At 35.9% G+C, this 23032-nt stretch overlaps 1 protein-coding gene across 1 annotated transcript in view; it reads right to left on the bottom strand.

Moving 5' to 3' along the window:
* Positions 1–23032, bottom strand: part of rn (rotund) — a 276817-nt gene that overhangs the window by 160962 nt on the left and 92823 nt on the right. The window lies entirely within an intron of this gene.

Here is a 23032-nt window from a genome sequence, read left to right on the forward strand (position 1 = left end):
TTATTGGACGGTAGCTAGAAGCTTCAGCTGGATTTTTATCCGGCTTCAAAATTGGAACAACTTTTGCATTTTTCCATTTATCAGGAAAGTATGCCAAATGGAAACATCTGTTAAATAATTTTACCAAGAAAGACAAGGTACTCTCTGGGAGTTTTTTGATGAGGATGTAGAAAATTCCATCATAACCTGGAGCTTTCATATTTTGAAACTTTTTAGTTATAGACCTTACTTCGTCCAAATCAATCCCCCAGGAATCATCAAAAATATTTTCCCGAGAGAAAATATTCAGAAAATTCCGAGCAACCTGATTTTCAATAGGACTAGTAAGACCCAAACTGAAATTATGGGAACTCTCGAGTTGCTTAGCAAGTTTCTGAGCTTTTTCCAAATTTGTGATCAAAATTTTACCACCTTATTTAAGCGCTGGAATAGGCTTTTGAGGTTTTTTTCAAAATTTTTGTGAGTTTTCAAAAGGGTTTGGAACTCGGGTCTAACTTCGAAACATTATTTTCAAAACTTTTGTTCCTCAGGGCAGAGAATCGCTTTTTAATTTGTTTTTGCAAATCCCGCCAGATAACTTTCATGGCAGGATCGCGTGTTCTTTGATATTGTCTCCTACGGAGCTGAAGATCGTCGTCTATTATAATTGAATCGAATTTAACCTCGCATTTTGGTACTGAGGCAGCTCTTGCTTCAACTATAGAAGTAGTCAGAGATTCAAGAGCATAATTAATTTCATCTTTGGTTTGCAAAGGAATGTTTGGATCGAAGTTATATTCCATAAATGTTCGATATTGCTCCCAATCAGCTCTATGGCAATTGAAAAAAGAGCTGTTGGGATTACAAATTATTTCTTTGGATATTTCAAAAGTTACTGGAAGGTGATCAGAACCGAAGTCAGCATGGGTAACCAATTGGCTACAAAGTTGACATGAATCAGTTAAGACCAAATCAATAGTTGAGGGATTTCTTGCAGAAGAAAAGCATGTTGGGCTGTTTGAATATTGAATAGTGTAATAACCTGCAGAACAATCATCAAACAGAATATTACCATTGGAATTACTTTGAGCATTATTCCATGAGCGCTGTTTTGCATTAAAATCACCAATAATGAAGAATTTAGACCTATGACGGGTAAGTTTCTGAAGGTCACCCTTGAGAAAATTGTTTTGCTGGCCTACGCATTGGAATGGCAAATAGGCAGCTATAAACGTAAGTTGTCCAAATTTTGTTTCAACAGAAACTCCCAAAGTTTCAAAAACTTTGGTTTCAAATGAAGAAATAATTTTATGTTTGATTCGTCTATGAACAATGATGGCAACGCCACCACAGGGTCCATCAAGACGATCATTTCTATAAATTAAATAATTTGCGTCCTTCTTAACCTTATGGCCAGGTTTAAGGAACGTTTCAGTTATAACGGCAATATGCACGTTATGAACTCTCAAAAAGTGCCAATTTTAATGAAAATTCATAACAGCTTTTGACGTTAGTTCTTAAGGAATTATGAGAAAATTTGAACGAGAAGAAGTATTACACCATGATCATTCTGAGGAGAACTTTAAGATAATACAAAAGAGAAATCTAAGAACATTCTGAGGATAATTTAAAGAAAATTCTGGGACAAAAGGAATCCGGAGCATATTTCTATGTGAGTTTTCGCAGAATTCATAGAGGGTATATTCTGGATGATTGAAGGAAAGGAGGAACCTCAAAAGAATTCGGTTGAAAATTGCAAGAGGGTTCTGACAAATTTTGTGGAGAAATCTAAGAACAACTACAAGTTATTTTCTAGGAGAGAATTTCATAGTTGTGAGTTGAATTCCAAGGAAAGGGGCAATATTCAACGGTAATTCCAAAATATGTTCAATGAGAATAATTGCAACGGATTTCTTAAGAATATCCTTTGAAAATTCTGAGTGGATTTCGAGGAGTATTCTAAGGATATTCCGATTTTTTTTAGTTAATTCAAAGGAGAATCCCAGCAGCATTTCGAAGATTTTTTGGGTTTTCCTAGCAAAACTAAAAAATAATCCTAAGATAATTCCATGGAAATTTCAGGATAATATTAAGTAAATTCTGAGGTGAGCCCCAAGTAAATTTTCAGGAGAATTATTCAGGCAATTCCTAGAAAGAATTATCAATAATGTAATAAGCATTGCAAAGTGAATTAAAATAGTTTTCTAAAGATGTTGTTATATTTTTTAAAATCTTATTCTTCCTTTACACTAGTCAATAATACCTATCAGAATTTCTAGCTAAATTTAGAATATTTCCATTTTACATTTGGATTGTATTTTTGAAAAATGCGTGAAATTAAGATTATAGGTTAATGAAACTATCGTATTTAATGGTAAAAACATTCGGAAAAACCTGGAAAACTCATGGAATTTTATTAAGTAAAGATCTTGTGAATTGAAGTTCAAGAATTTTATGAATTCCTGGTATCGTGCATAAACAATTTCGATCACTCGATATTTGACTTATCATGTCTTATTCTATTTTCTTACCAGCTTAAAACAGTTTATAAGCTTAAAGGTTGAAATGCGGACGCATTAAAATGTTGCCATAAAGGCATTTTTTGAGATTTTTTTTTTCAAAATTTCTTTATCTAGCTAATAGTGTTTAGAATCACAGTAGGCATTGGTTGTCAGGATAAGTTAATTTGTTTACATTATGGCTTCACCGGAACAAGCACGTTGCAATTCGATCCTGCGCGCTTAAAACGAAAATCCCGGTTTATCCACTCCTGGCAGTTTTCGATCAAATTCCTGGGCAGGAATTTCATACCTCGGTTGACCGGAAGAGTGACCCGGAAGAATGTAAAATCAAAAAGAAATTGATATACCCCAAAAGTTCCTTGTCTGGCAAGCAATCTGTAATTGTGGGATTAAAAGCGAAACTGGGACCATGAACCAACAAATTTACCAGGAGGAGTGCCTAAGGAAAAGAATACTGCCTTTTCTGGAGCAGCATGAGGTGGATTGCCTATTCTGGCTGGACTTGTCAAGCTGCCACTACTCAAATTCCACCAAACAGTGGTGCACCGAAAATGGCGTCACAGTGGTTCCCAAGGAGATGAATCCGGCCAATACTCTCCGGAACTAAGGCCATTTGAGGAATACTGGGCAATTCTGAAGCACATACGGAAGATAAAGGGTGGAACTGCAATTGGCCTGAAAGATTTCAATTTGGCAGCCAAACAAGTGGGAACAGGGCTCGTGCAAAAGATGATGGGCCTTGTACAAAGAAAAGTTTGAAAGATAGCTTATAGTAAGAAGGAAGACAGAAACAATGGTCTTACAATCAGCATAATACTTACAAATGTATAGCTGCTACAAATTAATTTGCATGATTCTATTCTGAAAGTTTTCTGATAATGTTGAAGTCACATTTTGGTAACTTTTTAAAATGATTCTGGTCACTTTTTAGTCACTTTTTTAAATGATTTTAGTCACTAATTCACTATATTTATTGCTTAACACTGCTTTCAGCCGCGTGAGTGCATATTGAATTCATTCCAATTTGATTAGGTAATTTTTCTTGCCGAGAGAAAGCAGAATGTACTCTAGAGAATAGTTGTTTTAAAAAGCATTATGAGGTTTCCCGGATAGGTATGTGCCACAAATTTAACGGATAAAAGATTTTACAGTGATTTTTATCTTAGTGTATTTTTTTTTTTAGATGGAGCATAACTACCCATTCCATACCTCTGACTTACAACTGCTTCTCGGATGCCAAAATTACGATTTTTTGAAAAAATAAAACCCATTTTTACCATAAGCCGTTATTAAAAAATAAGTTTTTATGGAAAATGTCATCTTGGGTAGCAACACAGAACAGAAGGGGAAGTGCAAACAAATCGGTGAACGTTTACGTTACGTTTTTCTGCTCAACAAGCGATGCGTTGTGGTAATGTTTCACACGAGCTTTCTATGCACACTCACATTATCATAGCAAGCTGCCTATCTTAATTGCAGGCAGAATATGCCTTCTACCGCTAGGTGCGCTAGTGTTCGCCAATGAAAAGTGAAGTCACTTTCTCATCCGAAGCTACCCTTCTGTTCTGTTATATTCAACATATGTGCAAGGTTCAATTAAAATCGAAGAGAGTTATGTCCAACCAATTTACTATTTGGCGTAGAAATGCTCAATAGGGTTTTATGGGAAATATATACAAAACTGTTTGTTGTTGATTCAGCCATCGCCCAGAAAAGTGAGTGAGTAACACTATTCACTTACAAAGTGTCAACATTTTTGGTCATATCTCCGGTACTAAATAGCCGATCAGGTTTTTTTTTATCCAGTAAGGTTCTACGAGAGCTAAAAACACGCAAATTGGAACTTGTTGCACTTCAATCGGTTCATCCATCGCTTAGAAAAGTGAGTGAGTAATATACATACGCACTTACAGGATGATTCAGAATACCTGTCACCGATTTCACAAATATGCAATTCTCAATGGGTACAATGTGTATAAGTTCAAGTATTTTTGTTTTAATGTGTGTACAAATATCAGCTTGTATTGAGTAGGATTTGAAATTAAGTTCGTTTGCAATTTCAAGCAGCCATGGATGTGAAAATGGAGCATGTCATAAATCTGCAGAAAATCGTGTGTTATCTTTAAGAAACTGAAATCTCTTCGAAAGAATGAAACATTTATTTTTCGCATCAGTAACATTTTCCGTTTTATGAAGTACTACAACCCAAGTAATAGTTTAACAGCCTTTCGGCTTTCCCTCTGATTTATTTTGGTTTTATAACGGCAATAAGCAATCTTAGTTTAATTAAAGCATTCAATATTCCAAAACATTCTTGGTTAGTAGTTCAACTTTATGCTGTTTAAAAAAAACCTTTAAAGGTTTAACGATTTAGTCAGAAAGTGTTTGGTTTCAAAAATGAATTTAATGCAGCACTCTATCCTTCATAAAACTGTTCAGTTAATCAATCATAAACATGCTCGGTATTTTTTTATTTTATGTCATGACAAAATACTCAATAAAGGTGTTTTATCATTATAAAAGCAATTATAAAACCGTTAGGTTTCAAACGGATCAAATAGCATATATTGTTGCTTTTCTTATGTCAATAAAGTGTATCACAAAACTCCCCACTGCTTCAACCAAAAACATGGATCCACTGTCGACGGAAGGGAATAGGAATCCAATTACAGAATTTCATGAGAGACCCAGCAGCTCTGACAAAACCGGTCGAAAACAACAGAGCTGCCGATTTAGTAGAGTGAAGTGAATGCGGTTCACAAAGCACTGGAAGCCGTCGAATTAGACGCTTAAAATTGATGGGAATTCACAAATTATTATTTGTGTTATGTTCTGAATAAAAACAGATCATCCTTCTGCAGATTTTGCGTTTGCATCAGTGCCAAACTGGGACTGCGAAAATCTGCCGTCAGGTGCTTCAGAAGCTGTCAGTCAGCTGTGAATTGGCTGGCTTCTGAACTAGCAGCGGCTTCATTTGGCGAAAGGGTCAACTGTTGCAAAAATCCAAGCAAGCGCAAATAAACTTCATTGCCTCATCCAGGAGAAGGAAAACTTTTCGGGAACGATTGTGCTTAAACCTGTTCCAAATTAAAGGGTGTACCGTTTGAACACACAATTCATTCTCTAAATTCGATAAAATTTTCAGGGAGTAAAAAACAATTAAAGTTAGTTTTGGCATCGTTCACTTAATTTATTTCGCCTTTATATCCGAATGCGCTAACCTTGGCCTTAACCCCAGCCATAAGGTTCTACACGACCTCAAAATCTACAGTTTTTTTTTGAATATTAACCCATGCTTTCTTCATTTCTTCTACATTCCTCACCACTTCAGGTCGTTTTAGAAGGTGCTCCTTCATAATGGCCCAGTATTTTTCTATTGGGCGCAGTTCCGGAGTGTTTGGGGGCTTCAGATCTTTCGGCATGAAATCGACATCATTCGTCTCACGTCCTTCGTGTAGTGGCATGATGCCAAATCCGGCCATAAGATCGCCGGACAGTCGTGAGCTTTCAGGAGAGGTAAAGGCCGCTTTTGGAGACATTCTTCCAAATACACCTGTCTATTCATGGTGCTTGCGGTAACGAAAGGTGTACTCCCCAAGTAGCAATTCAGTAACCATTTAGCATCCACTCTTATTTATGATGGTTTTATAACGGCAATGAACAATCCATTTAGTTTAAATATAGCATTTAAAAAGTGTAAAACATTCCTGCTTATTAATTCAGCTTTTTGCTGTTTTAAAAACCTTTTATAGTCTGGCAAGAAAGTCAAAAACTGTCTTGTTTTAAAAATAAATTTAAAACAGTTATCAATCCCTCCTTAAAACTGTTCTATAATTCAAGCATAAACGTTATTAGCAATTGTTTATTAATGTCATTATAAAATACTTTATAAACATGTTCTATCATTATAAAAGCAACTATAAAACTATTAGAGAAAAAAGCATTTATTGTTGCTTTTTAGCCTTTTTAAAAAGCATTATTAACCCCCCAATTACTTTGTTTACAAATTGAGCTTAAAAGTTGAGGTTCCTCATAGTTACTAAATGCCAAATCTATGACAAGGAAATCTCGAAGGATAGACGAAGTAGGATGAAAAAATCAAGTCAATTTCAGATAAATTTACTTCCCATTTTACACCACCTGAAACTGTTAGTTAGCGGAGATCAGCTGGTTTCCGATCCAAAGCAGCGATTTTATTCGGCGAAAATTTTATTCAATCGTACATCTCTGCATCATTGGATGGTGCTTTTCTGTAACCATCCGGAAGAAGGGGATCTTTTTCGGGAACGATTGCGCTTCCAGCTGTTCGAAATGCGAAATGTTGTAAAACATTATCGCAAACTATCTGAGTAACTGCTCACAATCCATCGGGAGAAAACGGCCTGGAATAATCCTGGATCTCACAGCGCAACTATCGAAAGATAAACAAACTTTGACGTTTAACTTTCTGCAGGCAACTTTGCCTCCATAAATGCTGCCATTAATCTGAATGGTTTAGGATCAAGCAAAATGGCTTTGGATAAATACAATTCAGCCTGCAAGTTTTCTTCATAAAAGCCATTTTAAAACCTTATTAATTTGTTAAGAAATTCTTGAAAGCAAAACAACTTTTTCACAAATGACCCATGAAAATCAACTTTTATGCCACCGCCATGTTACAATTAGTTTGCTTATTTTTTTACAATCTTCGATTTTCAATCTATGTTGCCTTGGATATAACTATATTTTGGTAAATTTAGCAATGAGCAAACATTTAAATGCGAAAATCATTTAAAAAATGTCAGCCAAGCTCGATCTGAAGAATATTTTTTTTTCAATGTTAAATAATTGGTCAAATCGACGTTTTACGAGGGTGGACTTAATTTTTTCGATGTTTTCACGTACATTTCACATAAAATTGAATATGGCACTTAAAACTAGGTCACTTAATGAGAACTATTGTAATAAATTTGGATATTCAACAATATTTTTATACTATCAGTTTCTATTTTAATTATTTTGATAAGATCGGATTCATAAATCCTTTTCTATCTTGATTGATGCTTTCCTAGTGGATTCAGCATGCGGCTAGGGGAAATGGCTCGAAAAGGGTTTTTATTGTTGCTAAATAGCTTTTATTGTAGCTTTCAAATGATTCTGAATACGTTCGTCATACAACCTTTTGCAGTAAATCAATCTTGACGACTTTCGAGAATACACCCTTCAGAACATTCTCCAGGGTGGGCCAACTAGACATATTCTAGTCTTATTGAGGTTTTGGTGGATGCATTAATGACAAAATAGCCTTGACCAGGGTTTTATGAATGTTGTTTTATAGTTGCTTTGTAGTATTTCATAAAACTTAAAATGTTACTTGGGTCCGCTATCCACAAGTACAAATCGCTTGCCAAATTAAGAACTTCTTGGCGAACTTCGAACTTCGGTAGCAGCCGCTTTTCCAGGCACTCCTGTACGTAGATTTCTTGATTGATGGTTAAAGTCGAGATATTTTTCGGGAACTTCGATAGTTTGATGGTTTAGAAAATTTCAGCCACCTTCCCTTTTCCTGATGCGGTATAAAACTCCTGTCCCGGAAGCTGTTTGAAATCCGTCTTCACATAAGATTCGTCGTCCATGACAACACAGTCGAACTTTGTGAGCAGATTCGTTTACAGCTTTCGGGACCGCTGCTTTGCCGACGTGCTTTGTTTGTAATCTCGGTTCGCCACCTTGACCTTCTTAAACGTCGACAACCCGGTTCGTTTCATGGCCCGCTGCACAGTAGTATGGGAGACATTGAGCTTGCCAGCGTAGTAACCCAGGTTCGAATCCTGGTCATGGCACCGTAATGTTTACCACTCCGTGGTTTGTGGGTTGGAAACCACCTCAGAAAACAGCACGCAAGGGCGCACAAGAATAATGTTACTGCTCACCGTTCTTTCTACTCCCCTTTCCTTCTTTTCCCGAAATATCTTTTCCAGTATCCTTGACAAACGTATCCGTCCTTAATTCTTGGTGTCCTTTTTCCTCGTCCTTTTAGTCTTCCAAAAATATGTACGAAAACTATCAGAAATACTGTCCAAAAACTATCACACTTTATTAATTTACACAAACTGGCTTTATTGTGCACACGCGGCGGTTCGGTGTATAAAAAATGTTTATTGCCTCGATATCAGTTGGCTACTAACTGGGGATTCTGTTATTCACATCATACCTAAACCTAACTTCGTGTTGTATTCCTGTGTACGTGTTATCAATTTTATCAGTGTCTATTAGTATTAGCGTATCTGTACAAAAACTGTAGGGGTGTTCCATGTGTGTATTGTGTATAACAGTTATAAATTTCAATTTGTGTTAGCAGTAATTCAATTTTATCATTAAATCTAAGTTAACAGTAAACATTGGAGAGGTTAGGATTCCGCATATAACAGACACATATAACACATATAACACCGCCACCTTCTTCGTCGTCGCTGCCACGTCCGGATTACGGTTGCCGCCGCTTCCTGGCCGCCGCTTTCTGGCGGTCGAAAGACGCTCTCCGAACACTTTTAAAACGTTTGTCATGGTTGATTTGGCCACATCCAGTAATTTTTCCAACTTGGCGTGTGAGAACGTCGGATTTTCTTGCTGCGCGAGTAAAATTTTGACACGCTGCTCCTCTTGTTTGGACGTCATTTTGAAAACTGGAGAGCAAACGGTGAAAACTCATCATAGCAACCATTGTATATACACTCAACTTCCAACTGCAGCGTTTCAGGGTTTTTATGCATTTTTAACAGAAATACACCAATTTGAAGCTGACCAATTTTTGCGCGTTCCAGACTTTAAGCAGTAATATAGATTACTAAAATAATCAAATTATCTCAGCTGGGCGCAATGATTAATATAAAAAAAATAACTGTATTTTGTTTCTTAAATTAAAAACAAATTGTAAAATCAACGCTTTCCGAAGGCGGACTTATTTTTTTCGATCTTCCGAAACACATTTCACATTAGATTTGTTACCTTAAAATAGACCACAATGTGAAAACTTATTCGATAATTTTGGTAATTCTTTCACTTTAATGATGGGGAAAGTTATGAGGATTTGTGACAGATTCATTTTAGAATAATTAATTTGGCAAGGTCGGATGATATTTATGTATCCCTTTTTTATCTTGATTGATACTTTTTTTTTGTGCTATTGGCAAGCGTCAAAGACAAATGGCACAATTATTGATGCCAAATGGCTTTTATTGTAGTTTTAATAAGGATTTCAAATGGTTCTCAATGCTTTCGTCGTATAACCTTTTTGCAGCAAATCAATCTTGAAGTGCCTCGAAAATATGCCCTTCAAATCCTTCTCCAGGGTGGGCCAACTAGACAGATTTTAGTCTTAAGGAGGCTTTGGTGGATGCAATAAAGGCAAAATTGTCTGGACCAGACTTCAAAAAACGGAAAATGACGAATTGCACGCTAACTCGATAAATGGTTGGCAGCACCCTCTCAGATGTCAATGAAACTTTGTAAGTGTATAGATTTCGTCTACTTAAGCAACTTTGCATACTTATTTTCTTAAAAAAAAATCTAGACCAACATTTTGAAAGGGCAGAACTTTTTTTGCCACCATTTTCTTCAAAAAATTATAACTCAATAATGTCAAGTCCTACAAAAATGTTGCCAAAAAATGATTTGTTGAGAAATAAATGAGCTTTTGTAAGAAAATATAAAAAAAATAAAGTCTGTTTTATACACTGAAAAAAAAAAATTAAAAAAAATTAAAAATGAGATACGTGTCTGAACTCCGAAATGGCCTAAAAGAACGGGTTCAGAAGCAACTTCTTATGATGTCTCTCAAAGAGGCATATACAATATTTAAAGAAACGTATGCGAGTATTAAAATTGGCTTCACCTTATTTACAACATTGAGACCTAAACATTGTAAGCTACTTGATAGTAAAGGTACTTAGAATGTATGTGTGTGCACAATCCACGAAAATGTAAAATTAATGCTAAATAGTTTAGGAATCGTATCCCAAATAAGAAATAATGTATAAACTGCTTTGTATTTTTTTTATTAGGACGACAGAGTCACAGGAGTGGAACTTCGGATCAGAAAGTGGCTCCACTTGTCGCAAATGAACACTAGCGCACCTAGCGGTAGAAGGCATCTTCTGCCTGCAGTTAAGATAGGCAGCATCCTATGATAGTGTGAGTGCACATAGAAAGACCGTGTGGAACGCTACCACAATACATCGCTTGTTGAGCAGAAAAACGAACCACCTTTTGATTCACCGATTCGTTTGCACTTCCCCTTCTGTTCTGTGACAGAGTGTTATTTTCGAGCTTGCAAGAAATGTGCCACCAATGAAGAAGTTGCCGATGAACTTGCTGCACTATTAGTAGAAAGTGGTACAGAACATGTAATTTTTCAACAGTGGCTAACTACGGATCGTTGTAACTTGGAGAACATTATGAAACCTGCAGATGAGTTTGCCACGTACTTCGTAGATAAAATTGATAAGTTAATCATTCATGACTTTATTTGTCTCTATTTCTAAGGAACAAAAAAGATTCTCTAAAAGAAGATGAATTAATTGTAATTTGCGATTTCTCTGAGAACTATTCATTTATTATTCAGAACTCTGCTAACTTAAAAGTGTATGGAATTTCACGGTATACTCTTTAGAGGTAGATTCATATTTATATGGTGACGTCATTCTTATCTGTTTTCATGAACTTATAAATAAATAAGTCGAGATTTATAATTTAATTTTTCATGCATTATTTTCAGAATGAGAGCATTTTACTTAACAAAATGAAGTGATTTCATGTGTTCGCAACGTATTTACACTGTACAATTCACGTTATTCCACTTCACATTATTAAAGATAGCAATGACTGCACAGACCTTTTTACGGCAGTTTGTTATGTATACATTCCTTGGAATATCACTACACACTCTTGACCTTTGATCTTCCTGACATTTATAACACGCACACATGCGTAATCCCATTTTCAAGGGCGAGATTTGCTATCTTTACTTTCGCTACAGTCAAAAATGTTGGTTTGTTATTGTTATCCTCACTTTCGCACTGTCAATACTCGTGCGCATAGAAAGGTTAATAGCGCCTCAATACAACCGGACGTGATCACAGAACAGAAAACACGAAAGAAAACCTTTAAACAACCAGATCAAATTTGCAGGTTTGTGTTCAAGACGCTTAGTAAATTTGATTTTCGATTTTATCCATGATGCAGTTTGAAGTAGAAAGCGAAAGAAAATGATGATGCACAGGGAGCTAATGAACCTGGCAAAAGGTGAGTGGTTGAAATTAGTTTAGACAAAAACATATTTTTAATTGTTTGTTATTTTACAACCCTGAGTGGTACTACAATTTTATTGCGTTTTTTTAATGAATAATAATGACTGTAGGAAGTACAAATTCCTTCAATCAAAGGACACCTCGTCTCGCGTGCGGACACTCCGTCTCGCGTTCCGGGATTCCGTCTCGCACGCGGACACTCCATCTCACCATTACGTGATGGGATAATTTAACTTTTGCGGACATCCCGTCTCGCTTAAAGTCTTGGTCATTCTAACTTTGATTTTTTTTCTTGCGGACATCCTGTCTCGCTATAGCCAACTTGAGCCTCTTCGCTAACTATCTTTTGCGGACATCCCGTCTCGCTATTACTATATTTCATTTTATTTATTTTTTTGCTGACATTTGTTTCGCATTTTCCATGAAATTCAACTTTGCGGACATCCCGTCTCGCTGTCGGCATTTCAAAAGCGGACATCCTGTCTGGCTGCCGATATTTCAAAGGTGGACATCCCGTCTCGCTACCGGTTTTTCAAATCTGAGAACTATTCATTTATTATTCAGAACTCTGCTCAGGGTTACCATTGGAATAACGCTCAGGCAACAATTCACCCTTTTGTGGTTTATTATATGAAGGACGGTAAAATAGAAAACGTTAGTTTTATAATAATATCAGAGCCCATGATACAACAGCAGTTCAATTATTCCTTTCAAAACTGATAGAATTCTTGAAACTATCAATAGATTTCTCCAAAATTACATTTATGTCAGATGGAGCAGCTGCTCATTATAACAACAGAAATTTTTTCCCAGTCTATGTAACTTCAAATCAATGCACAAATTGGAAGCAGAGTGGCATTTCTTTGCAACATCTCATGGCAAAGGTCCCTGTGATGCTATTGGAGTTATTTACCAGATAAAACTGAACATGCTCGATAGTTAGTTCTCGCTCTTAGAGTTGACTCCTTCTTCATAACTTGAGCAGTTCTTTGACAGATAAAAGCTATTGAACACATTTCATTCGGTGTTTTCTCCATTCGACCTTTTGTCCATTCTATCTTTTGTCCCTAGAACTTAAATTCGTCCATTTGTTCATTTGACGTTTTGCCCATTTCATGTCCCATGTTTATCCCTTTTCATTTAGTTCAACCATTCTCCTTCGACCTTTTAGCTTTCGATGTTATGGCCAATTTTGATTTAATTATTAATTTTTCAAGCGGCTACTTCTTCTAAGACGGTAAGTAGCTGTTCATTTCATGCACACTAGATGGATTTGCTTCCCGATAACATTCTTTTGTTCGCGGTCAACACTGTGATGAGTGACCTTTGATTGAATGGACCCTGTTTTTTGTGACAATTTGCCCACATAAGCAATGGCCAGAATCGATGTCAAGGCATCGTATTTATTTCAAACAGTGCACCATAATTAGCTAATGAAATGTTGGATTTCAATTATAATTTTAAATATGTGTAGATAATGATTATATCATTACATAAATACTTCTTAAAAACCCAACATACGATTGTTCGCAAATAGAAGCATATTTCTGTGAAAATAAATGTATCATATCCATGTTATGGTTTACAGATTTTTAGGCTTCATTGATATGTTTTTAAGATACTCAAGCCCTTTGAAATTAAGGTGTAATAGAGCGATATTATTTGGTTTCAGTTTTCTTGTAATCGACAAAACAAATATGCTCGCATTTTGAGTTGTACCAGTGTTGCAGGAAGCTGACGATACCAGAGTTCAATTCTTGTTAAATAGTAATGTAATCATGCACTTCGGCATGATTGCTGTAACACGAGACGGAATTCATTTTCGACATAAACAGTAGAACGTATACAAATATGTCACCCAACATTAATTTCCTGCTCATTATAACTTAACGTTATGTCAAAAGTGATACCCGTATAATTCACTCTCAGAGCATTAACAGTCACATGAGTTATTCGTAGTGTGATGTCTAAAAATCCCCACTGATCTCTTGAATACAAAATATTTCCATAACCTCACCCAATCACCTTTCTAACCACAAAATAAACACAAAGAAAATTCACTCCCTGCCAACACCTCGTGAATCCAAAACCACTCCATCAACCGCAGGAAGTTTCCAGCTCAGATGTTCTCTCGAAACACCTTACTGACCAACCACCGGCAATTACACCTGATCTTGCCATCTTTTTCGCGTCTTTCGATCCAGATGTACAACACATCAAAACATGACCCCGAAACCCGTCCTCTCGCACATTTTACCATCGCATCCTCATCTGCCCCAACTTCAATTGGTATCGTTATTATTGAGTACTCAAATTGTATATCGTTACGAACGATTTAAATACGAATTACAATAAATTGCCAATTTCCAGCGTGACGGGACTGAACCCCACACGTAACTCCGGGAAACAGGATTCAAACCGAGATCCATCCTCATCCTCATCAGCGCACGAAACGCGAACGATCGACGGCATCACGACGACCTCCCCAATTGAGTCGTCGGTCGTTCGTCGTCGTTCCGTTTCTCTCATCTGCCCGGTTACAAAGCACCAAACAAGACACAAACGTGAACGAAATGCAAAATCAATCGTCGATAATCTTTTTTCTCGTTTTAATACGCTTTGCTACACAAATGTACATACATATCCCATTCCGGTAGCAAAACGCTGCTGCTGATGAGCGTATGAATGATCGAACGAAACGAAATACAGATTGGGCGGTTTGAAATGCGATATGCATCAATTTAGGCGCCTGGCCGGATCGAGTTAGTCCGACGGAACCGAATGTGTGAGGGATTCCGCACGTCTATATTAATGCCAGATCGATCAACGTATCGCGTCGTAGTGGGATTGGTACCCATTCATCAAGTGCTTTGCTACCGACCGGTCGTCTCTCGTCAGCTGTAGCTTAGTGGCTGGACGTGATGACAATTTCGGAGGCGGGAAGGAGCATTTTGAATCGTCCAAAGTGTGACGAAGGGATGAAGTCGATGACTTTTTGCTCAAGCGGAGTCTACGACTTTGATCTGAAACATTCATTAAACGATGAGAACATATTGGTAAGAAGCATAATCATGATTCGTTACTAATTGGTTGAACTTGGGTTCATTACAAAAATCATACAGTTTAAATCATTAAAAAAAAATAATTGAAATATAAATATTGCTAATAAGCCGCCTACGAAGAACTAATAAAAGTATTTTAAAGACTGAAAGCATGGTTATTGCGTGACAATGATAATGAAATGCTCTCTTATCAAAGAGATCGTTAATGAGGGTATCTGTTTCACATTATAATCATACATGAATGTCGGCATAATAAAACAGGATAATAAATGGAGATATAATTGGAAATTACTCATGGTTGACCGTTTCCCTGCTGGCTTGAAGATGTATAAACATCAATTAACTATCCCCAGAATCAATATTTTCTTGCAAAACCTTCAGGTTCAATGCATTGGTGGCATTCAACTTGATTCAAAAAATTATTTAACATTAACTTATATAGGAGACACGCACTTTTTTTGGCCTGCTTCTATTTCATTTGTTTATATGATTATTATAATGATGATTAATCTGGCAATTGTAAAATGGAACCTCCTCTTGTAACTTAGAAGCGAAACACATGATCATAACATCTTTTGATTTCATTAATCAAAAAAAAAAGTATTTGTATTCTGGAAAGAGTTGTTTATTTTTTAGAGCTAAATAACTTTGCTCCAGACTTAAAGTCTCCAGAATGTCAGAGTAAAAAGAGATTTTAGCGCCATCTTTACGGATGAGATTTCAACTTCACCCACCCCAGTTCTACCCACCGCTTTTTATCGGCGGGTTTTCAACTCTGACTTCCTACGAGTGGCTAGCTTTCCATTGAAACTACTCACATGCATAAAATCAGATCGACTGGTTGAAAACCAGCCGAGAAAAAGTGGTGGTAAGAACGTGGCGTTCTTCGGGGTCTAGATTCTATCAATCCGTGGTCCTTATTATAATGAGAAACGTTGCGAAAGGCACCAAATCGAAGTTATTTATTTATCCCGCTAGAATCCATTTTTGGTCATTGCTAAAGGGTGTTCCACATAAAATTGCATCACGAAAAAAACGTTGTAGAAAATTACCCATCGGGTAAACGTTGTAGAAAATTTTGATAGAAGTAGTTCAGAGTGTATTCAGAGTGTTTTTTATCGCTGTCAGTTTTTCGAAAGTTGGAAAAAATGGCGTCACTCGAAAAGCAACGCCGCGAATTGATTTTGCGCAAGCACCTGGAAAATCCTCAACTCTCTCATCGGTACATCGGAAAGCAACTCGGAATCGTGCAGTCAACGGTGAGTCGTATGATTAAACGTTGCTACGGAACTCTGAGCATCGAACGGAAAGAGAAATGCGGTCAGAATGGATATTCTATTAGTGATCAGGATCACAATGCTTCGGTCAGGGATGTGGCCAAAAAGTTGAATCTGTCCAAGTCTTTCGTTCAGAGAGCCAAGAACCGGAAGGGACTGCATACGTACAAAGTGCATAAGGCTGCAAATCGTGATGAACGGCAAAATACGATGGGAAAGTCATGGGCCCGGAAACTGTACACCCAGATGCTGACAAAGCCTCATTGTCTCATCATGGATGATGAGACTTACGTCAAGGCGGACTTCCGGCAGCTTCCGGGCTACTGTTCTTCACCGCCCAGCACAAGTTTGAATTTTCTAGGAAACTTTTAAAGTTTGAATTTTCTAAGAAACTTTTAAAGTTTGCCAAGAAATACATGATTTGGTATGCGGATCGCTCATGTGGCAAACGGAGTGCGCCGTTCGTGACTACCGGGACTGTAAACGTCTGCTTCCTCTGTTGAAGCAACACGAGGGCCCTACGATCTTCTGGCCAGATCTAGCTTCGTGCCGCTATTCAAATATTGTCGTTGAGTGGTACGAAGCAAATGGGGTCACTTTCGTACCCAAGGACATGAACCACCCCCAACGCACCAAAACTAAGGCCCATCGAAAAATACTGGGCTATTATGAAGCAGGCACCAAGGATGTTAAATCTGAGGAAGACATGAAAAAAGTGGGTTTTCGTACAGAAAAAGCTGCAGCCAGATGTTGTACAGAACCTAATGAGTGGAGTTAAGCGTAAGGTGTGAACGAACGGTTATGGTATTGAAGTTGAATGAAATAAATATGGCAAAAGCTTACTAATGGATTATATTCTATTGTCTGAAAGTTTGAAAAGGATCGGTCAACTAGGTAATTTTCTACAGCGTTTTTTTCCGTGATGCAATTTGATGTGGGACACCCTTTATCATGGTAATCATCTCAAATCTTTAAGCGACTATATTTTTTATTTCCGAATTTACATACAATTGAGTTCCCTCTAGCTAAAATAAGGGGACCGGGTAAAACTTGTCTACTATCAGTTTGCTTTAAAATACTAATCTAAACCCTACGATGTTTTATGTTAGACGATTTTGAAGTTGTCAGTGCTCCCCTGAAATTAATGTAACTGTTTTAAAGATCTCTAGTCATCAATAACATTCTGTAGGCTTTCCTGAAATTCTCAAATTTTTTTTAGAAGTTCCCAAAATTTTCCTGAAGCTAATTGAACTGCCTCTAAATTCTCCAGTCTATACTGAAGCGCCCATAATTTTCCAGAAGTTTTTGATGCATACTTTTTTGAAGCTTAGGGAACTTCCTTTAAAATCTATATAATCTCCTGAGCTTCTCTGGACTTGCCAGTTCCCTAAATTTCAATAAAATATTGGAACTTCTCTTAAGTTCCAACAATTTTCCTGATTTTCATGTAACTTCTCTGAAAAAACCCCAGTTTTTCAGAAATTTTTCGAAATAATCTGAAATTTCAAAACATTCTATAACTACTCGGAACTTCATGATAGTTTCATAAACGCCTTTCTTGTGATGTATCAGCAAGTGTTTGACAAAATTTTAATTAGCAGTCTTCACACAAAACGATATTTAAAACCCAGATTTTTTATGCAAAAGTAAATTTGTCGGAAGAATTAAAAATGATGATTTTATTTTTAAATTACAACAGGGGGCACTAGTGATATTTAATATAAATTGATTTTTTTTACTTTGATGATACTCATCAAGCTGCAAGGCGCTTGGAAAATAAGGAAATTGGAAGTGTGTTCTTTAATATCTCTGAAGCAACAGGAGGGCACCAGGGGTCTTTGATTAAATTTGTTATTTTTTTACTTTGATAACATTAATGCTTCTGGATGACGTTAGAATGTTTCATGAAATGGGAATAGTTATTTGCAACTGAGGCGCTAGGATTCTTTATTTTAATTTTACTTCATAATTTGATTATACTAATGCAACTGGAAGGCGTTTTTGTAATGTTTGATGTAATTGAAATATTCTGATGCGACAGGGTTCTAGGGTTCTTAAATTGAAGGCGTTTAGATTTTTTTCATTAAATTTCAATGGTTTGCATTATGGGACGCTAAGAGATTTTATTTCAATTTGGATTAATGATGCTAATGAATGCATTTTTGATGTTTGAGGAAATTTGAATTCTTGTTTTAAATTTCCATCCCTTCCTAGATCTTGTCTTGTACGCAGCTTCAATTAATAGCAAGATCAATTTGAGCTACCGATCTGAATACACAATATCGCTGTATGAAGGGCCAAAACAGAAGGGCGGACCCGTAAGCAGAGACACTTACGCGAAATCCACGGGAATTTAAGAATCTAAGTCCAGCGATACGATCCAACAAATCGAATAACGCAATTCGCAATACTTATTAAGCTTCCTACAGGATGGTTTATTAAGAAGGGCGCGTCGATCTCACTAAAACTGTTGGAGTAGAATTCACACCACCACCATCGAATCGATAGGATAAAGAAAGTGATACTGACGAATAAACTTCTAATATTTAAACAAATTTTTAGACCGGCCATGCTTTACGCTATGCCAATATGGTCTAGTTGTTGCACTTCCAGGAAAAAAGCACTTCAAAGGATGCAGAACAAAGTTCTGAAGATGATTTTGAAGTTGCCTCCTTGGTACAGTACTATCGAGGTACATAGAATTTCGAATGTTGAGACTTTAGAACAAATGTCCAACAAAATAATTAATAATTTCAGACAAAAATCGTTGCAATCCTCAATTGCAACCAGTGATGGAAAAGTTCACGAAAACTCACTATGACTAGCAAACTTTTCTCTTGGTGAACTTCGCGAAATATCGCGAACTTTTCCAACACTGAAATGATTAATTCCCTTTATACTTAGATAAGATTTAGTTTTTATTTTTAGTTTTAAGATTTCAATTGTTATACTGACATGCAGGTTTAAAAAACCTGTTTAAAATACTGAATTGCCAAGGCAGGAACAATGTAAAAACACTTAGATATATATCATAACAATTAAGGCTGGTAAGTTACTGTAGTAACTGGAGCACCCAGGTTAAAATGAAATGTAATTTATTTTGAATTTGGAACAAATAAAGAGTTAAAAAAGAAAGAAAATGATACTGTTAATTCCCTCCTATTTTATTTTGTTATTTTATATGTATATATATGTAAGGTAACGTTTAAAAATTCAAAATAATAGTGCTGAATATTGATTTATTATGTTTCCAAAATTTAAGTAATTATTTTTCAATCAATGCAACCACCTTCCTACTGCACGAGCTCGTTTATCTAGAGGACTATTTTGTTTCGCCCTTACCCCATTCCTTGCTAGCTTAGATGTGGAAAGTTTTTATTATGTTTTAATTTCTCTGGACGTAGGACAATTTGAAAATTTCTCGAATGTGTAATTTTTTTTTATTTCAAATTATAAAAATATTCGAATTGATTATTTCTGATATTCTATCAAAATCGCGAACCTGAAATAAATCAAATATCGGATGCATCGATTTGTTTTATTTTTTTATTTTTAGAGCATTGAAAGTTTCTAAGCTCCATCTTAAATCTTGTAGAATTCAAAACATAATTCAGTGAATGTATTATTTTACTGAGATCTTCGTCTCAGCGTTCAATTGCTTAATTTATGCACTACATTTTTCAATACGATATGTATCAAACAAACAACAGTTTTTAAAAGTTTTAGTGAAACCTCGAAATTGTTCGAAATTATAACCTGGAAAGCTCAAGGAAATGGTAAATAAGTAAACACTAACACTTCAAAATTATTGACACTCTCAAAGCTATGAAGCGCCCCCTTTTGGTGAAATGAAGAGAGCTGCGCACGCCAGTGTGCTGAATTATAGAATTTAACACTTGTAGATCTTAGTACTACTTAGGATCCTCTCCTAAAAAAAACACAGATCATAAAACATCTCTGAAAGTCTGAACTTATGATCTTATTTAAGATCTCTGAGCTTCCAAGGAGATCACAAGAGTTTCTAAAAATCTAAAGTTATGCATACTTCTCAGATGATTTTTTGACATCTCTGAAATTTTTTTGACATCTCTGAAGTTTTTTTTATATCCTGGAAGTCATAGAACTTCTTAAAATTTGATACAATTTCCTTGGAGCTGTTAGATCCGTATTGAAGTTGAAGCTCGCTATTCAAAAATTAACACAAGTTCCCTTATTATCCCTGAAGTTCCAAATTGCACGGTATGTTATTTCGTTCCCCGGAACTTCCTTCCACAATACAAAAATTACAAACTCTCTTTAAGGGGAAGTTTACCGGTCCGAAAATAAAAAAAAAAAACAAAATTTCATGCGTTTTTATTTTTCTAAAAATATTGGGAATAATTATCAAAAATGCAAGAAAATTGGTTTCTTTCTTAGATTTTTGCCAAAAAATTACATGTAAAAATATTTGTTTTGTCGCATCATGAAAAAAAAAATTGGACTCTCAGCAAAAACGAAAAGTCGATGTTTTGTGGGTTTTTTATTCCAACTTTACACCATGATGAATTTTCTTTGAAAAATTAAAAAAAATGGGATTTTTTTTAGATTTTTTATATCTTTTGTCAATAGTTTAAGTAAAATCATAACGTATTTTTTTTGGAGCGGAGAACTTCCGCTTAAGATCTCTTATCTTTCATAAAATTCTCGCTACTCTTCTGATGAGGTTCCTGGAATTTTACTAAATTTATCAATCATGTGCTAAACATTTCTAAGCTTCGCGACGTTTATTGAATCTCGGTGAATTTTTTGCAACATCTGTAAGGTTTTCGAAATTTTTTTAAAGTTCTCTAACTTCCCTAATGTTCTCAGTAATTTTTAATCATCAACGTTCCCACTGGTTTCTTGAATTCAATTGAATTGCTCTAAGGTTCTCTAAATTAACCTGGAGTTTTCAGAACTTCCCAAAAATTCCTGATAATTATGGTCTGAGTTCTCAGAAGTGCTTGAAGCTACGCACTTCTTTTAAGAGCTTTTAACACAACTTAGGTTTTGGTAACTTCTGTTAAGTTTCTGCAATTTTCCTGAAGTTAATGTGACTGCCCTGAAGCTTTTTGTTCGTTATTGAGATTCTAGACATTTTCCTAAAATTTTTCGAAGTGCCCTGAAGCTATCGGAACATATCTGAAAGTTCAACTTGCCCATAGTTCAATTCCACCGAATAACAAAAAAAAAAATATTTTGATTCTAGCACGCTATTATCCAAAAATTTATCAATATTTTAAAATGTGAATGTATTAAGATTCGTTGGTCTCCTGCTATAAATTGTGTTTTCGTGGCACAGGACAACTTCAGGACAGTATTATTAATTTCAGGAAAATTACAGGAAATGTATAGAAGTTCTGATACATTTAGAGAGCTCATGAAAAAATAGGAGAGCTTCGACCTCTTTAGATTAACTGCGATCACTTCAGTGATGTTCCAAGAACTTTAGTGAATATCCGAAGCATCCAGCAAAGTTCCAAGAGCTACAGGAAAATCCTCAACTTTTGGGGAAGATTAAAGATCTGTATGGTTCCGAGAAATTCAGTTCAGTGCTATGGACTCTAGGAAAATTGCGTGAACTTAGATGTAGATCATATAAATTCCCGGCAGCTCCATCAACTTCAAGAATGCTTTACAAGACCTTCAATAAACTTCAGATAGCTTTAGGAAAGTTGAAAGATCTTTAGGAAAATTCAGAACGCTTCGAGAAATTCCTTAGAATTTCGTGGATGTTCCATGAACATCCGGAAAATTGTGAAAACATTAGGAAAATTCTAAAAATTTCAGGTGCGTTCGACTAACTTCATAATAATTGCAGGGACTTTACAGATGTTCCAAGAGAATTTTATGAACTTCAGAAAAATTACGTGAACCTTCAGGAAGATTTGAAGGTTTCATGGAAATACCAATAGTTGAAATGAAATTCTGAAAATATCCAAATCGTTTAAAACAACATGGATGTTATAAGATCAGTTTAGTTAAAGTTCTTAAAGGAAGTTACCTAGCTCCAGGCAATTCTGACAATCCAGGCAGTTTAATGATTACTAGAAAAATCATGGGAACTGCAGGGAAATTCCAAGAGTTCTTGTTCAGGGAAGTTCCGAGAACTTCAGGTGAATTTCGAGAACTTTAGGGCAGCTCCATTCAATTCAGAAAAATAGCGAGAACCTTCAAGAAGTTCCAAAAAATGATGGAGAAAATTAGGAAGTTTGGAAAACAAGAAAAATTATGGAAACTGCACAGGAAGAAAAAAAAACAATTACGGTACTGCAGAAAACATCGCAAACTTTAGAGGTCTTTAGGGCAGTTTTATTCAGTTCAGGGTAATTTCAGGAATATCATCAGTATAGTAGTGAGAAGATAAGAGAATTTCAGAGCAGTCAACAAAAGTTGTGAGAACTTTATGAAGCGACTAGAGGAAATTTTAAGAAGTTATTGGAACTTCAGAGATATCTAGAGAGCTTCAGGGAAGTCATGAAAACATGAGGAAAATTGAGGAAACTTTAGAGAAGTTCCAAGAACTTAAGGTCATGCGATTATACGGGTAACTTATACATCTTATGGCTACCATAATAATTTCAGGGACGTCCAGACTTTCAGGAAAGTTTAAAAAACATGAACTTAAGTTTGGATGAATGCAGGACCATAAACTTCAGCAAGATTTTGGGAAATTTAAGGAAGTTCATGAAATTTCAGGAAAGACCAGAGAAGTCCTGAAAATTAGGAGAATTAAGAGAACCTCAGGATGATTTTGATGACCTCAGAGCAGTTCAATTAACTTCAAGGAAATAACAGGAAATTTACAGAAGTTGCGAAAAACTCAGGGAATTTCCGAAAACTACAGCAAAGTTCCGACATCTTCAAAGAAGATCAGAGAACTTTTA

The sequence above is a fragment of the Ochlerotatus camptorhynchus genome, unplaced genomic scaffold (genome assembly GCF_037179485.1).
Source record: "Ochlerotatus camptorhynchus isolate MF236.1 unplaced genomic scaffold, CSIRO-AGI_Acam_v1.1 ptg000743l, whole genome shotgun sequence".
Taxonomy (NCBI): Eukaryota; Metazoa; Arthropoda; class Insecta; order Diptera; family Culicidae; genus Ochlerotatus; species Ochlerotatus camptorhynchus.